The 17,594-nt window shown below is 37.4% G+C and overlaps 1 protein-coding gene across 2 annotated transcripts in view; it reads left to right on the forward strand.

The window, feature by feature from the left end:
* Nucleotides 1-9,546: 9,546 nt before the first annotated feature.
* The window catches only part of map3k14a (mitogen-activated protein kinase kinase kinase 14a), a 30,493-nt gene continuing 22,445 nt past the window's right edge, over nucleotides 9,547-17,594 (forward strand). The window contains exons 1-2 of one of the 2 annotated variants that reach the window (XM_036589604.1): nucleotides 9,606-9,649; nucleotides 17,237-17,324. The gene's annotated coding sequence lies outside the window, so the exon portion shown is untranslated. Of the gene's footprint in view, nucleotides 9,650-17,236; nucleotides 17,325-17,594 lie in introns of both variants that reach the window. The other variant, XM_036589603.1, reaches the window with a different exon arrangement.

The following is a 17,594-nucleotide window of genomic DNA, read 5'->3' on the forward strand; positions in this document are numbered from 1 at the left end:
ACCTCTGTTTGACTGACACCCCCAGAACGGAACAAACTGGCCAATAGCAGCGCGAGGAGGGTTGACTGACAGCTCATCTGTCCAATCAGTCAAGGGACTGACACCTCAGATGACTTTTTCACGAGTTGTTGCCCCCCCCATCACACGCCACAGAACAACCATCACAAATAAACAGGCTGTGTTTTGGCTTCACTGACTGCGCTTATGTTTTCTACTAACATGTTGTCGCTCCCTTTCTATTCGCTGTGGATTATTTAATGTATTATTATAGCTAAGAGAGCGTTTGGTCTGTGTTGTACTTGTCAGTTATTTGTGCAGAATATAGAGGCTAAAATAAGCCTTCAGAAAGGCAGCTTCAGCAGCGATTTCTGTCGCTCCTCTCATCCATTTCCTCTGTGTTTATGCGTTATGAGTTGTTTTAGTGCATCATCAGTATTTTTTATTGATCCATATTCATTTGATACAGTGCTTTAAACTGTAGATAACAAGGGATCAGTACAATATCAGATAAGATGATAAGATAACAAGGTGAAACATAAGATAACAAGGTAACATAACAGCATATATATGTATATATATATATATATATATATATATATATATATATATATATATATATATGTGTGTGTGTGTGTGTGTGTGTGTGTGTGTGTATGCATATGTATAGGTAAGATATGCATATGCACACTAATATTTACACACAAACACACACACATACATATACGTCTATATACATGCACATACATGTATACACAAATTAATTGATATGTTTAAATTGAATCAGGGAGACATGGCTGGAAAGTTATTTTTTACAAAAAGAATTGGGATTCTATTTGGACAGTTATTCATGTCATGGACCAAATATTTACCAAAACAAATGAATAGATTGATTAAATAGCAGGTATCCTTGTTGCAGCCTTTGTAATAAAACAATATATCAAAGGTTTCCCTCCTTAATTTAATGCATGATCAGTTCTAACCTGCTTAGCTGGCCAGTATTTGTGAATGAAAATGGAAAATGTGCACGATATAAACGTAAAGCTGCACAGTAGACATAAGAACGGAGAGGTCGCCCTCTAGTGACTTTTAGTTAGAAATGCTCTTCAAAGCCTCATAATAAAAAAATATCACAAGTGTTGGTCCCCAGATTTTACAGGAAAACAAGGAAAAACGTTACGCTTCCAAAAAAAAAAGTCATTGCTTTGTTTGGGGTTTTCAATTTCATTTGAATGCAAGATGGATTTTTTTCTTCAGCATTTCCCTTTTAAAAAAACATATTTTTGGCTATTTCCATACATTCCCAAATACAGACACACACACACACACACACACACATCATCTAAACCGCTTATCCTTATGGGTCGTGCTGGAGCCTATCCCAGTTGTCATTGGGCAGAAGGCAGGAAACACCATGGACAGGTCACCAGTCCATCGCAGGGCAGACAGACAGATATACACATTCACACACACATTCATTCCCAAATATGTTTTACTAATATCTAGATGGATTTTTTGTTTAGTGTTTCCCTTTTAAAAACATATTTTTTGGCTATTTCCATACATTTCCAAATACATTTTTGCATATTTCTTTTCCGTATTGGTTTACCTTCATTCTTTTTGCTGTTTTTTTTTCATGCCGGGGTTTAATTGGGAATAATAAATAATGGAAAATGGAAAAAATACTGTTTCTCCCCACAAGCCCTTATACATGGCAGCCAATCAGAACAGAGATCATTCACACATGTAAGTCTTAAAGGCACAGTAACAAAACCAGCCTGTTTAATTCTGAGAGATAAAGCAAGGTGGAAAACTGTTATGTGAAAATCAGTTGTGCATAAAACCACATGGACATCATGGGAAAAGATAAAATACAAGAAAAATGTCAGATATGTACTCTTTAAGCCTCACTGAGGTTTGTATTTGCTTGGCCAGTGAAGCTGTAGGCATGCATGCAGACCGGTAGAAATGATCCACACTGAAATCACATATGAAAAAAATGAAAACTCCATGTAAAATCTGAAAATCTGAAATATCTGAAGATGACTGAAAAGCTTTAAACCCTTTAGAGAAAATGGAAACAGGGCTGATATGATGGCACCGTTGCACTTTCCCTTTCACTTTTGGCTTTCCACTCTCCAACTCCATATTTAATGCAACTCTGACCTGATTTAAGTCAGTGTTTGATTTTCAGAGGAGACATGCTTACAAAATAGACCTGAAGAATTAAGCATCCTTTCAATGTCCATTAAAAGAAAAATTAATGACCTCACTAATGATACTTTGAAAGACATTTGCAAATAAAAGCACTTTTTTCTGGATGGTCTTATCAAAATGTGCAGAAACCCATCATAGTGACCTTAATGACCCTGAAAAGATTACATCCCTATATTTTAAAGACAGAGAAGAACACTGTCTGAGATTTGTATAGTTTTTAAGAGTGGTGCTAATTGATTCTGCACACCTGACAAGGCCTGTTCTACAGCAGTTCCCCTCTAGTACTTTGGAACTAAAATGAAACCATGACTGTGGGGTTAAAGTAAACACTAAGTTCAAATTCAGTTCAAAGATGTTTACATCTCTTTTAGGTGAAAAACATAAGAATCAAAGCCATTTCTATTCATAGTCTCCTCTGCTTTAGCGGGAAAACAACAAATGAACATGATCTTATAGGGGAATTCCACTGATATTCTGAAGAAGTCAGTTGATGAGATGTATACAAAGTCATTCATGGTGGTTTAATGTCAAATTCTCCATTCTAGAGAAACTTGATTTCCATAAGGGGTGGTGACGGGAAAAAAAAGTTTGCTGCTTGATACTATTTTGCCTTGCAGCACCCTGAATGCCCTCCACCATGAGTGTATTTAATCAGACAATCAGAACAGAGGTCATTTATACACTACATGTCCAGAAGTTTGTGGACATGTGCTAAATCTCTGAGAAGGCTTTGCACTAAATGTTAGAACATTGCTGTGAGGACTTGATTGCATTCAGTCACAAGAGCTTTACTGAGATCAGGTACTCATGTTGGATAATTAGTTCTGAATCACAAACGCCACTCCAGTTCATCCCAAATGTATTGTATGCAGCTCCATCATTCCAGAGAAGGTAGTTCCACCGCTCCACAGCCCAGTGCTTTGGGCTTTATACCCCTCTAACTGACACTTGGTATTGGGCATGGTAACCTTAGGCTCATGTGCAGCTTTTCCAGGCATCCCATTCTATTGGCAATGCTTTTTTGGGAGACTACACAAGCCATGTGTACACAAATGGATGCCTGCTCATCTGGTGATGCAGAATTTTTTACCCCTCTCCTACCCAGTCCATCAACAGAAACAGTTAAGGCCTTCGGGAGCTGAACTGCAGTCCTTACATGTCAGATTCACCTACCAAGAAAACTGACAGATGAAACAATCAATTATATTTTGATTTACTATGGGTGGGAAACAGTTTCATGGGCGGGGGTTAATTTATTCTATATGACCAATGGGTTTCAGTCAGAAAAGGAAAACAGCCATAGCTCTGTGCAAGAACACTGAGGGAGTCATTGTTACAAACCAGAACTATATGGCGTTGTGCAGAGGTGTAAGTAACGAATTACATTCACTCTCGTTACTGTAATTGAGTACAGTTTTCCCTGTTACTGTATTTTTTGGAGTAGAATTAAATCACAGTACTTTTACTCTTACTTGAGTCAATTTTTAATGAAATACTTATACTTCACTACTTTAATTTTCATAACATTACAGAGTAAAAATAAATTATGACCGTATCAGCTCAGACACCAATACGAACGAAGGGCGGTTAAATTTAAAAGATTCACCAATCAAAGAATAGCAGCTCCTGCAGGAAAAACACTACAGAGATGTCCAGTTTAGCGGAGAAGTACAGAGGAGCCAGCACACACGAGTAAGTCCACGTCCAAACGGTCATCTGTATTCATTTAACATGAACTAAAGAAAATGGCGTTATTATGAGTAGCCAAACACGAAACCGGCTGAGATCTGCTTTCACAACTCGACTCCAGCCTGAGGGAGCGTTAGCCGAGCTAGCTGATCCGAGCTAAACAGGTACCGTGTTTACGATTTTCTTCTTTCTTTTATAATGATTCCGTTTATTACACTGGAAATCTGCTGCATATATTTTATTACAAGTGTCTGTCAGCTACTTTAGTTAACAGGTGTCGCCCACAGCCTGCAGTTTACTGTTTACACAGCCTAGTTTAGCTGCTGTTTTGGAGATAAACGGTCGTAAATGGCTAAGATAAAAGAAATCTAGTCTAATACAGGTTCTTCATAAACGCTGCACAGTGATTGTGTCGCGCTGTTGTTGACTGGCCTGATCTGATCCCTCCCCACCTCCCTGCCCTTGCTCGCTCTCTCTCTCTCTCTCTCTCTCTCTGCCTTGGTGTTTGTCTTTAACTGTGAGAGGCTGTGTAGCTGTTGAACTGTGACATGCAGTAATAGTGTCTGATTCTGAATGAAGTGATCAGCATGATTACTAGTGAAATATATCAGTTAAAATATGCAGTCTGAAGGCTGTGAATGTGTTTACTGTCTGTAGAGGTTCACATTATTAACGTAAGCTAGATCCAGGAAGCTGATAGGCAACAGGACTTACACTAAAATTCCATTATTAATTACGCAATCCACTAATAATTTTGACTCATTTCTCTTTTAAATGAACTTAATTAATCAATAACAGCCTCTGCACAGTCTTTCAGGGATTCTGAAATACTTTACTGGAAACAGATAAACTAGGACGTCTTATATTATCATCTAACCATGAAATGCGTACAGTTTACTGTAACCCTTGTTCCTTACACAGTTCACAGAAAGATGTGTAAATGTGTTCTAACAGAGCAGACTATGATTAGTCTCAGCTCTCAGAACTTTAGCTGTAGTGTTTTTCTGTACAGATTATTTCCAGTGATGTACCCAAATCAGCTCAGAAATATATTTAGGTTGTGACAGCGGAAATACGAAAAAGTAACTAAGTAACTCAGTACTTAAGTAGTTCTTCAACTTATTACTTAATTACTCTTACTTGAGTAATTTTATTTACTAATACTTTTACTTGTACTTGAGTGAATTATCACTACAGTAACAGTACTTGTACTTGAGTAGGGATTTTCAGTACTCTTTACACCCCTGGTGTTAAGTACATTTCAAGCTTCAAATGAACATGAAATGTATTTTACATGCTTTAAATGTTTATGCTTATGCCATGTGAGTTGTTGTTAGCCGTGTACTAACATACAACTAAAACCCTTAGGGGAGCTAGACAAAATTTGCATTATCTTAGGGGTGTTTTTCCACTGTTTTCTGTTACTATGAGTTTGTGACATTTATGACCTGAACTGAAAGCCCTGCTCTAAGAGTCATGGCTTGCCACTGTGTTCAAGTCATACATTATTGATGCATGCTGCCGACAGCAGGTACATCATGAATAAAAATAATACAAACAAAGCCAGTTCCACTGCAGCCATACACCCCCTGCCACCCTGTTTCACGGATGAGTAGTTTACTTTGGATCATGAGCAATTGCTTTTTTTCTCCACTCTTTTCTCTTTCTTGTATTACATAAACTGCTTCTTTTTATCTATTCAAACCATTTGTACACAAAGTTTAAGCAGTTCACGTTACCCTCAACATAGGGACAGTTGGAAAGGTGCACTGTGTTTAGGCAATAGGCAACACTGCGATGCGATAACTGAAGAATATTAGGTTCTGTAGATGACCTGACATCTACATCTATCTAGCTTAGACTGCATTGTGAGCATAGCTACCATCCGCTGAATTAATTAAAAAATCAAGCCACTGATCAAGTGTCCAGGAATTTCACAGGGCTAAGGGGGAAACCGTATTATTCAGTGATCCAATACAGTGCTCTTCAGTGGTCTGGCAGGTTGTTTGTTATTGTTAACCTCAACGGAGTATTCTTTGGTTCACTTCAAATGTATTCATACTGCACTTTTATAACTGTCACAAAGCAGCTTTACAGAAATCTTCTTCCAGGCACCTAGTGTAAGCAAGCCAAGGGTGACAGTGGCAACAAAAAAATTCCCTGAGAGGCAGAAACCTTGAGAGGAACCAAGACTTAAAAAGGGAACTCATCCTCCTCTGGTCGACACCAGAGAGCAAAATAACGGCAAAATATTGTTGATTCAGGGCAATTTGCTGAAACAAGCTATACTAGTGATTCATCTTGGCTTCTCAGCCTCATGGCAGCCTGCTTTGCTTGCACTTCTTAGGGTCCTCAGAAGCAACAGAGTCCCCCCAGAAAAAAATGTATTGGTCAGATGTTGTTCTTCGAAGGCTCAGGACAGATGATGGTGATTCTGCTAAAATTCCTTAGGAGAAATAGCATTACACGAAAAGAACATAAGATACAGGACAGATAAAGGAGAGAGAGGAGTTGAGTCGCAGATACACAAGACAAATCTGAGCACAATGTGTGACTTTACTGAGTTCTCTATTATAACTCAAGAGGAGACACTTGTGGTTACTGGGCTCTTCTGCTCAGGAGAACCATCTAAGAAGCAGGAGAGACTTCAGGAAAAGTCTCCTTTGTCTTTCAATCTGATCTCAATGTTGTCTACGAGAAACTACAGAGATATTTAGGAGATATCTTTAGACGTTTCTTTGTTATGAACAATCAGATCCAAACGACACATCTACACTCAAAAATAAAGGCTCTTGGTTTGGACGTACAGTGCCAGGCAAAAGTTTGGATATGGTTGCCACCTAAAAACCCAACAAAAAAACAAGTATCTCCGTTTTTTGTCGATTTTCATATTTCCACATTGTTTCCACGTTGTGTGAAAATGTCATGATACATGGACCAAAAGAAATGCTCTAAAATTACTTGGAATAAAACCTGTTTACATTAACTTACATTAAAATGTAAGACATTTTTGCCTTCTCTTGTAAACTTAATCACTTGGAGATTTTCTTTGGACAGTGACAATATTTTTCAAAATCTTAAAGGCTTTTTCATCCAAATGCTTAAGCTTAGTTTCAATGTTATTTTTAAGACAAAACTAATTTGTAGCTGTGTTGTGCTGAGAGAGGACAAGGTCTAAATAGGCATATTTGGTAGAAGGTTACCTCAAAATCCACTATGAACAACTCAAAGTACCACAAACTGAGGCTTTTGAAAAAGTCCTCACGGTCCCCTGACTTGAACATCACTGAAAATCTGTGGGTAGATCTTAAACGTGCTGTGCATGCCCAAGAATATTACAGAAGCGTTCTGCACAAAAGAGAGAGTAAAAGTCTTAAAAATAGAAGAGAAAAAGCTAGCAACAAAAAGCATTTGCAAGCTGTGATATGTGCTAAACATGGTGTTAAGTACTGACTTAGTAGGGTCCAAACTTTTGCACATGCCACAATTATTTTTGTTTCTGTTTTTTTAAGTCAGTAAAATGTAAAGTAACTGTGAATAAACATTTGCTGAAATGTTTGCATTTGTATTTACAAAACCGCTCCTTAAATGCCACATCTAAAATCAGCACTACAAGCTTATTAGCACTTTTGTGCATGAAATAACTGTTATGACAAATTGCCGGCCAAGAAACAACTCAAGGCCACTTCAGCTCAGTTTACAAAGGAAATAAGGGGAAGGCGAGGAAGATCTAAACATGCCCTTCCTGTCATGTATTGTTGTTAGAAAATACAGAGATGTGCTTGTATGACCCCCTGCACTGCACAAAACCTTGAACACCCAGTCAAATTACATGTTTTGTTGATTTTCTAAGGGAAAATAAGTTAAGATTTCCTCTACAGGCAAAAATATGGATCTTTTGCTGAATTTAGTGGCATACCCTTTACATACAGGTCACCTTTTTATGTTTAATATATATTACTTTTATGTTAAACTCAAATGAACAGTGCATGAAAATGTGCAGAACTGTGCTCTCTGTAGAGCACATGTGTCAGGCTCCAGTCCTTGCGGGCCAAAACACTGCAGACATCAGCACACTGCCTCACTGAACACACCTGATTCAGCTAATCAGCCGATTAGCAAGGCCTTCATGAACTGAATTCAGAGCGTTAGATGAGGGTAAATGCTGATCTCCACAGCACTTTGGCCTGGAAGGTCCCCAGTCTGAGATCTCTGTTGTAGAGGATGTTTTAATTTATTAACACTTAAAACATCATTAGACCAGAGATGCATATGACTGTAACTGCTACTTTAATTTAATGTGTGCAGAATTAAAGATGAAACTCTCAACAAGGACTTCAGAGAGAATAAAGCAGTAACTTGGCTCTAAATGTAAGCATTCTGCATTGTTATAATAAATCATGAGAAAATAAGGCTTGTTTTGTTGCAACCTCTATTATACATGGAAATACAAGAAACAAGAAACTCAGATTTCTTTACAGTGGTGGTGACCAGAGGTCACAGTGTCTACACTGCAGATATAACCGTTTTATTTACTATCCAAAACCACCACTGACACTACATGTCTCTTTTTTTAGTTTTTTATCCAATTTTGATAATAGTAAAAGAGTGGAAAATCTGAAAAAAGAAGTTTTCTATGGGGGCTGTTTTGTCTCACAACCCCCTGCATGTAGGCCTAATTTTCCACCATGTATGGATTAAAAAAAACCTTCCTAAAACCTCAAATAATGTCTCTGAGCTTTTTAGCTATTCAGAGGTCTGATTCCTTTCACCACCACTGTAAACAATTCTGACTGCATTTCACCTCAAACCACTCTGTATTACTTTGTTTACATCTTAACCATTTAATTATTATGCTGAAATATTGAAAAATCAGTGGAATTTTCCATCATAAAAAATTGAAAAAGTATGGAAAATAAGTAATGTTTATTACATAAAGGCTCGTCAAATGCAAAATAGTATTGCATATTTCTATTAATCCCTAATCATTAAACTGTGTCGTGGTTGCACATAAATAAAATATGGTGCATCAACACATTTATACATCGGTTTGTTTCTGTGTTGATGTACACTTAAAAAATGGTTCTTCAAGCGTTCTTTAGCAAAGGAAATGATTCTACTCAGAACCATGTGTTCTATCTAGAACATTTCATGCTGAAATGGTTCTTTGCATGATGAAAGGGTTCTTCAGACTGATGGAGAATGTGTTGTATACGGTTCTATATGTCACCAGAAAAGGGTTCTTCTATTACAATGTCAAAGTTGTAACAATAGCAGAACCCTTTTTGGTGCCGTTCAGAGCCATCGTCAAAAAAGCTCTATATAGAACCATATTCTCCATCAATTTGAAGAACCATTACACCGTGCAAACCACCATTTAAGCATGAAATGGTTCTATAAAGGACTCATGGTTCTAAATAGAACCAATCCCTTTGCTAAAGAGCCATCTTTTTAAAAAGTGTAACACACTGGACACTTCTGAGTGATGCAAACTCAAAGTACTGTTTTTATCTGTATAATAAAGGGATCACAAGTATTGCTTATTGCTTATTTCTCTGTCGGACAAATTATTGATATTTGGGTTTCGATATCAGTCAGAGAGCTAGAACGTTGTTAGAGCCAAGCAGCTACTTCCTGCTGAAGAAGGCAGGCAGCTGCATCTGGACCAGAGAAGCTCCAGCAGAGCAGAAACAGGGCGCCATAGCGTTAGAAGACGGTGTTTTTCTTCAGTCCTCTGAGTTTATCGGTAAGTCCCCCTTCACTATAACTACCCCAGACTAGCTAGAGTGTGTGTGAAATCCGCCAGTAGGTTCGTGGTTTAGTGATAAATGTACTTTGCTCGCGTTTTACTCAGAAAGAAACCGTAGTTTGATTAACTGTGAAATGGCGGATAAAAAGAAAAAGGAAGTGGAGTTAACTGAAGTTAGCTTCTCATTCGAATGTTCCGTTCCACCTTAAATGCTGCGGCAGCTGCACTGTAGCGCCCAGAGGCGCCTCAATGGAGCTGCTGCAGCGTTTAAGGTGGAACGGTAGAAGCTGCGTGAGGAAGCGGCAGCGTTGTTTAGCCTTCAGCTCAGCCCTTAGGGTTGAAATCCTAGTGTGTGTTTCAAGTTATAAAGGCTTCTCTGAAGAGTCCTGAACTGATGTTTGTCAAAGATTCAACGTTTTTCACCCCACATTTTATAAACGAGCAGCTTTTTACAAGAAATATTGAAAACTATGGCTAAAAAAGCGGTTCTTCTTGCATGTTTATATTATAGACGTTTTATGTTTGTGTGGTTTGTATGCTCTGGATTACAAAAGCCTTTAAAGAAGATTATCATTAGTCTTTTAGAGCAGGACATTTTTATGTCATGGAGTAAGCTATGGGTGTAACTTCTGCCTTCATTTGAAATACATCATTTCCTGAAGTGTTAACACAGTAGACACACGAATGCCACTTAGGAAAGGTGAGCATCCCACCTGTAATCACTGCAAAAACACAACAAAACCTTGGTATATTGGATATAGATAGTAACGTACAGTCTTCTGAACACCTAACCTAATGAGTTTAGCTACATGTTTCTGGTTTAAAATTTTGGACGATGTACTAAGAAGTTATGTCCAAGTAATAACAAAGAGGAATTATAGGTGTGTAAACCTTAGGTTGTGACACGCAATGTCTACTTGTAAGTTATGTGTTGATGTTTGGAGGTATTTTAAATGTTACTACAGTGGTAAAATTTTATTTTCAAAATTTAGTTTTACATTAAAGTTAAGAAGTAAAACTCTTCCCGAATAGGTTTAACATTTATTAGGCTCAGATAAATTCCCCTTTCCACCACATAATAATGAAGAAATCAAAAAAATAACAACAAAACAAACTCCAAGTTTCACAGTATTATTTCTTCAACCCCTTAAATAGCCAGGGTGGGTCCAAAGTTCTGTTACACACTTTTATAACCTAAGAATAGCTCCATTAGTTTGCATTAAAGTCCCTGTAGTTACTGAATAATAAGCCTTAGTATGTAATAAGCCTGAGATTTGAGAGGCTAGTGCATACTAACTGTAATGTAAGTTTGAAATAGAAAGCTGTTTATTTGTTTATTTACTTGCAAAAACAACAAACAAGAGGAACAATTGTCAAAAGCTTCATCACAGATAAAGCCCACCCTTGTTGTGATGTCCACACTCACACCTTTTAATATCAGTATGTGCTTTTAGCAATAGTTTGGAACAGAAATCTGTCAAAAAACACAATGTTTGTACCAAGGAAGGTGCTAAAAACACCCAAAGATTTACTAAAGGGTCACTTTCCTGCACTCATACCAACACGGGTTCTATATAGGGGTTCTTGGACTTAGCAATGATGGAACCCTTTTTGGTGCCATATAGAGCCATTTTTAAAAGGTTCCTTTAAAGACCCATATACAACTGGGTATTCATCACAGAGGTGAATCACTTGACCATGCAAAGAACCATTCAGATGGTTCTGTAAGTGTTCATGGTTCTAAATGGAACCATTGCCTTTACTAAAAAAACTCATAAGGGTATTTCCTGTCAAGTATTTTGAAAAGTAGCAGGGAAAACAAGACATCACTCAGTCAGAATCAATATATCGGTGCACCCTTAATTAATGTAGATTCCAAGCCATTATACTTCATAGTGTAGGGCTGTTTAATTAATGCGAAACTTGGACAGCAGTCGGCGTGATGGCTGGCATGGTCAAAGTCCACATTGCGAAGTGTATATGGCTTTGTGTCCATGTTGTATTTTTAGCTCCTGAGCATAAACAGGTGCTGCAGTGGCTGTTGTGTTAGTAGATGTTGCCACAGCATGCGGAAAATTCTTGCACTGAAAGGTTCGGCATCAAGTGTCAAGTGGAAACATTACTAAAAAATGTATTAAAAATTTAGTTGAGTAGAGTATATTCAAAGAAAAGCTTCCTTGAAGCTGAGAACGACGATGATGAATGCTCCTCTTCAAATATGTTGTTTTTTAAGAGTTGAAGCGCTAAGCAACATGGGAATCATTTGGCTATTTTCTTGGTTTACTGCACATCCAATTTGCTGATTGTTTATTCAAATAAAAGTATTTTTATGTACTTTTTTTTCTTTTTATTATTCTTTTTTATTGTTTTTCTTAAAGCTGGATGGTCATAATTAATTTACTAGCCTGTTATTATTACTGTGCCTTTAAGACTGATAAGAGATAATGAGCTCGTTTCTGAAACACTATTTATAACTTCAGTGTGAGTGGATAAACTGCTGTAGGCTAAAGGTGTTGTTTTCTGTGACGTCACTGTAACAATGCATTCGAAACATGCTGTTTTTGGAGCATTGTTGTCACATATCGGCCGTCTAAAGGGGATATTGAATTGAAGTACTGTGGAAACTTAATCTATAGCATTTCAGAACATTGGGCCTCGTTTACCAGTATCTTCCTAAGTTTCTTTCCTAAATTTGTTCTTGAAAAAGGTCCTAAGACAAAGTCTACGTCAGATTCATGACAAGTTCTTAAACTGCAGAACTGTTCCCACCTTTGTGCTCTTGAGTGTGCGTAGATAATAAAACATTGGTGAATGTCAGAATCTTCGCTAAAACTCTGTAAGTGGGTTTTAGGAAGAAATTTCTTCTTAAGAACAGTTGGTGAATGAGGCCCATTGTTTCCAGGTGCGTGTGGACTGGGTAATGAATGGTACATTTTGAAACTTTAACAAAGTTTACATATTGCTTAAATTTACTCCTTTATTTCAAGAAAGTGAGGGAAATTCAGTTTTCTATGATAGGGGCCCTTTAAACACCAGGCCTTTTTATCAGCAAAAACGTCAGCATGTCCATTTTTCCAGCCTTGAGGCTTCAGCGTTGAATGTTGTGTGCCAGACTGCCAGTTCACGAGTTCCGTGTTATTATCTTAAATTTCCCCACTTAAAACTTATTAAGGCAAAATTCAATAATGTAAAATATTATTAAAGTTGCAGTTTCGCAATTTGTAAATTGCACTCTTTCAGAATGCAGTTTTGATATAGAAACAATTCGCCGTTGTCAGACGAAAACCTCGTATCTACAAAATGATAACTTTACACTAGAAGGGAATAACATACTTTACTTGTAAAGTCAATGGAACCAGACTTTTTGTCCAAGTATATTTAGGCCATTTCTTTCCATTAATCATGAAATTTACATACAATGTAAAGGGCAACAGGTGTTTTCTAATTATGTCAAAAACTGAAAAATTATTAATAATTATTGAACCAAATGTGAGATTTTTAAATAAAACTCTTTGTTGAAAGCCGTTTTCTGTGCATTGCAGCCCCAGGTATCCTAAACACCTGACCTGAATTAGCCACAAAACTCAGATTTTCCAATCTGAAGTGTACAATATACAGACAAAAGAGAGTTACTTCACTCTAATGTCCCTCTTAGTATAAACACATTTGCATAGTTTATGTTTAAATGCTGATGAAAGTTCTTTTAACTTAATGAGTGGCTTTTAAACATCACCCTTTGAGCTTAGCCGGGAATCTATGTGGGTGGCAGCTAAATGTGTGTCCTTTCATGTGACTGGAGTGTCCCAGAGCTTTCAATCTGTACAGCAGAGTCTCATTGGATGGGTGGCAGGGCTGTATTTGGGGCACACTTGAATGGCCAGTCGGGCTTTAGGTTCTAATAGGCTGCAGCTATAGAGCTCAAAGCACACTTACTCAGACCTTAAGCATCCTGCACATCTGCGGGGGCGTAGATGACTCACTGCCTCGTTTTGTGCATGTGGGTGTGTGGATGTGTGTGTATGTGTGTGTGTTTGTTTTTGTACAGTTTCAAGCTTGACTTTGTTGGAAAAATAGTGAAAAACAAGGGAACTGAAAATGTCAGTTCCAAAAAAAATGTCTTGGACTTTGTAAAGTGCTTTTATTGTTTGATGTAATAACATTATTTATTATTATTACATATAGATGCTTACGTTTATATGATACGTATCGCTGTTGTCGGAACAAAACCTCGTATCTCCATGAATATTGGATACGATTGAATATACCTTTTGCCCTTTGCCTTATGTGTAAATATCATGATGAATGGACCAAAAGAAATTACCCAAAATTACTTGGACAAACGTCTGGTTCCATTGACTTACGTTAAAAGTAAAGTATTTTTTTCCTTCTTCTGTAAAGTTACCATTTTGGAGATACAAGGTTTTCTTCCGACAGCAGCGATATGGGACACTGTTGTTACGTCTAGGTACTTATATTTACGTAATACAAGTAGGATATTTTATGTTTACATGTAGATACTTACATACATGTACATAATATGTACGGGACGTTTTACGGTTACATATAGATATTCACACATATAATACTGTGCACACGTCAAAGACCACCCCTGGTTTATTTTTAATTTCCAGTCAAAATGATCATCAGTACAATTTATACATTTTTCGGCATCTGGAACATAGCAATAACATACATTCAACAGAATTGAAATTACACAGAAGCCTCAACAACTAAATATACATCATTTATTTCAATATTAAGTGTGTCTCTTTACCTTAATAACAGCTTCCATCATTTCAGGAGACTTGCAGACTTACAAATCTGCAGATATATTTATTCTATAACGTCTATAACGTGTACAACTAAACTTCACCTTCAAAGTTCAGTCTTAGAAGTTGGTTGCATTTTATGCTTTTAATGATCCAGATAATTCTAACTCCAAATTTATGAAACCTTGTTCCACATCTCAGATGTACAGTTTTCATGTTTATTTTTCTCACTAAGGGCTTCTTGACAGCTACACATCCTTTCAGACTCACAGTGTTGAGTTGTCTTCTCACAGTGGAAGGATAGACAGAAACTACTGCAGATATTTTCAGTACTGTTTATCTGATGGGGACACTTTTGGTGGTCTAACGAGTCTTGCGTCATTGTAAGGGGCCACATTTTCTCTGTATCTTTTAATATATTTTTTTAAACTCCAGTTCTTTTGCTCATTTTCCTTTGATGTTCCTCTTTATTATGCAAGTGGATTATCTTAATTGTAATCTCCTCAGAAATGTCTCCTGAAAAATGAATACATTTTACTGTGACTGGAAATAAAATAAATGAAGGGTGGTCTCTGACTTTTGCCCAGTAGTGTATGTAATACATATGAGACATATTATTATTATTACATATATGTTCTTTCATGTATATGTAACATATGGGGGCTCATGTGTGACCCTACATCCTGAGAATGCATGAGAACAAATGTGCTTGGCAGTGTGTGTCTTTCACATTCCTCTTGAAGTCTCTTTATTAGTAGTGTGTGAATGCATGTGTCTTGGATTTACACATTCTTGTCTATCTGATCTGTGGTGCCTCTCATTGCTCACATTCATTACCTTGCCTCAGTTGCTTTCGGATACGCCCTTCTTACAGAGCAGCTCTTTAATCCTTTTTTCTCATGCATTCAGACGATACACACAGACATACTCTGAATAGCAAAGGCATTTTCCCATCAATCGTTGTGCTGCGCTTCCTGTCATCTGGTACTTGTTCTGTAATTCCTCTTGGCTACAAGAGATAACTCTGCGTTAGGCCTCTGACATTGTGTACAAGACACTGCTGTCCAATTACAATTGATGTTCATATAAAAAACTGCACATTCTCTTGAGCAGTATCTGGAGATCCAATAACTGCGGCTCCTTTGTCCTTTTTGGAACTACACGTTTCAACATAGAAGGTTATGTGGTAACACCACACAGAAGCCTGCATACACCAGAAGAAATAAACACTCGTATTTCTGCTCAGAATCCTGTCAGCTCCTCATGTGAGCTTTGGTATATAGGCGGAGCCGTATTTTAGCCACTCCCCTGCATTTCAGAGCAGGAAGGGAGACTGCATCCCTGTCTCTCATGGCCACATGGTGAGCAGTTAGATCCCAGCGTTTTGAAGTAAATGTGTCCCAAAGTCTGAAAATCAGGGTGTAACATTAAGAACTGTCACTACAAAAAAAACACATATTTTCTGCAATTAAATAAACTTTTTGGTGTTTTACTGAAAACTAATATGATGTTGGTACAGCTGTTCACAGCTATGTTTCCCAGTCATATACTGGCTAGTGTTATTAGCTAATCATCAGCTAATGTTGTCACTACTGAAACATTTGGTAAAGTTACGATTAGTTAGATTGTTTTAATAGTGACGAAATGAAATGTTCAATTATTTATTTTAATAAAAAGTCATAGCAAAAGGATTTTAGTGTGAAGTCGAAGTCGATATGGGTTTTGTACATGTAGAAAACAATGTTTTATTACGACAGCAGCGATGTACAGGTACTTGAGAATGGACATGCCTGGGTCAGGGTGGTTTGTAGTGGTGGATTTTTCAGTGGTGAACCCTCTCATAACTGCTCAGGGCCATGATTGTGTATTTTCCTCCTTGGTTTGCTGCCAGTGTTCCGCTCACCGCACAGTTCCTGCTGCCGTGGTGAGAACTGTCCACACTTCCCTTTAGCATGGCATGAGCTAACGGCCCATCTCCGAGTGAAGCAATTGTGGCTCTCCCCTATCTGCCTGTTTGTCTCTCACTTCCCCAAACGCTCATATGAAACAGTTTTGGATAAAAACAGTGACCCAAAAAGTAGCCCATGCTGTTGAGAGCTCCTGGGAAATTGTTCACATTTTAATTCGATCCAGTTGACGTTCAGACTCGGTGTAACAGTCCAGTTTCTGATGACGTCATATCAGAACCAGCGCAGAGCCGAGTGAACACCCATAATAACTGGGTTTCATCCAAGAACACTGTGAGGCAAACCGCACAGTACCAAAAACAGAAGTATAGTCTTTGACTTGTGGTTTAACGCTCAGGCATGTGTTAATCCATTAATCATCCTGACTGTAAGCCTGAAAAAAGATTCAGCATGCAGTTGAGTAACACTTCATAATAATTAAAAGCGATATTTCAGCAAAAAATCTGATGCAGTTTTCCCCAGATGGCCTCGTTAATGTGGTTTCTGATACTACACAGTGTCATCAATAAAACGGACATATATGCAGTCCTATGCAAAAAAAGAAAATAAAACCTGTCCTCCACACTGTAAACCCAGATAAGTTGAATTTACTTTAAAAAACGGAGGAAAACGATTGCCTTCAAAAAGTTAAGTAATGTGTAATGAAAACCTGAGTTAGAATAACTTAAATTTTTATGTTGGCTTAAATTAAAATGCATGTTTATGTAACTCATAAATTCAAATTATTTTAATTTAATGATTAAAATACTATTTATTTTAACTTTTTGAGTTAATCAAGCCTAAAATTGCAATTTAATTATATGTTTCATTAGGTAAAGACAGTGATAACCCTTCCTTTTTACCAACAGCACAAGGTTAGGCAGCTGACCAACACATATATTAAAAAAGTACACACCTGAGGAAAGGCAGCCTGGGTGGAATGAAAACACGTTGATGGTGAGTAAAACAAGCAGTAAGAAACACCCAGTATGCAAATAAATGGAGTGAGCAGCCAATAGGAAAGCAATAACTTTTACCCAACAAGATTGTGGTAACAAAACATTCACCTAAACAACACAGCTTACCTAGTTTCACTCAGTTATACACATTTGTAGAGTAACTTCAGAGAGAAACGACTAAACCCAACAGCAGTGCTGTTTCTTTTTTTGAATGTGGAGTTTCAAAGACTACACTAGATTGCAATAAGTTGATTCAGCTCAAAAATGC

This window comes from Colossoma macropomum, unplaced genomic scaffold (genome assembly GCF_904425465.1).
Source record: "Colossoma macropomum unplaced genomic scaffold, Colossoma_macropomum, whole genome shotgun sequence".
Classification (NCBI taxonomy): Eukaryota; Metazoa; Chordata; class Actinopteri; order Characiformes; family Serrasalmidae; genus Colossoma; species Colossoma macropomum.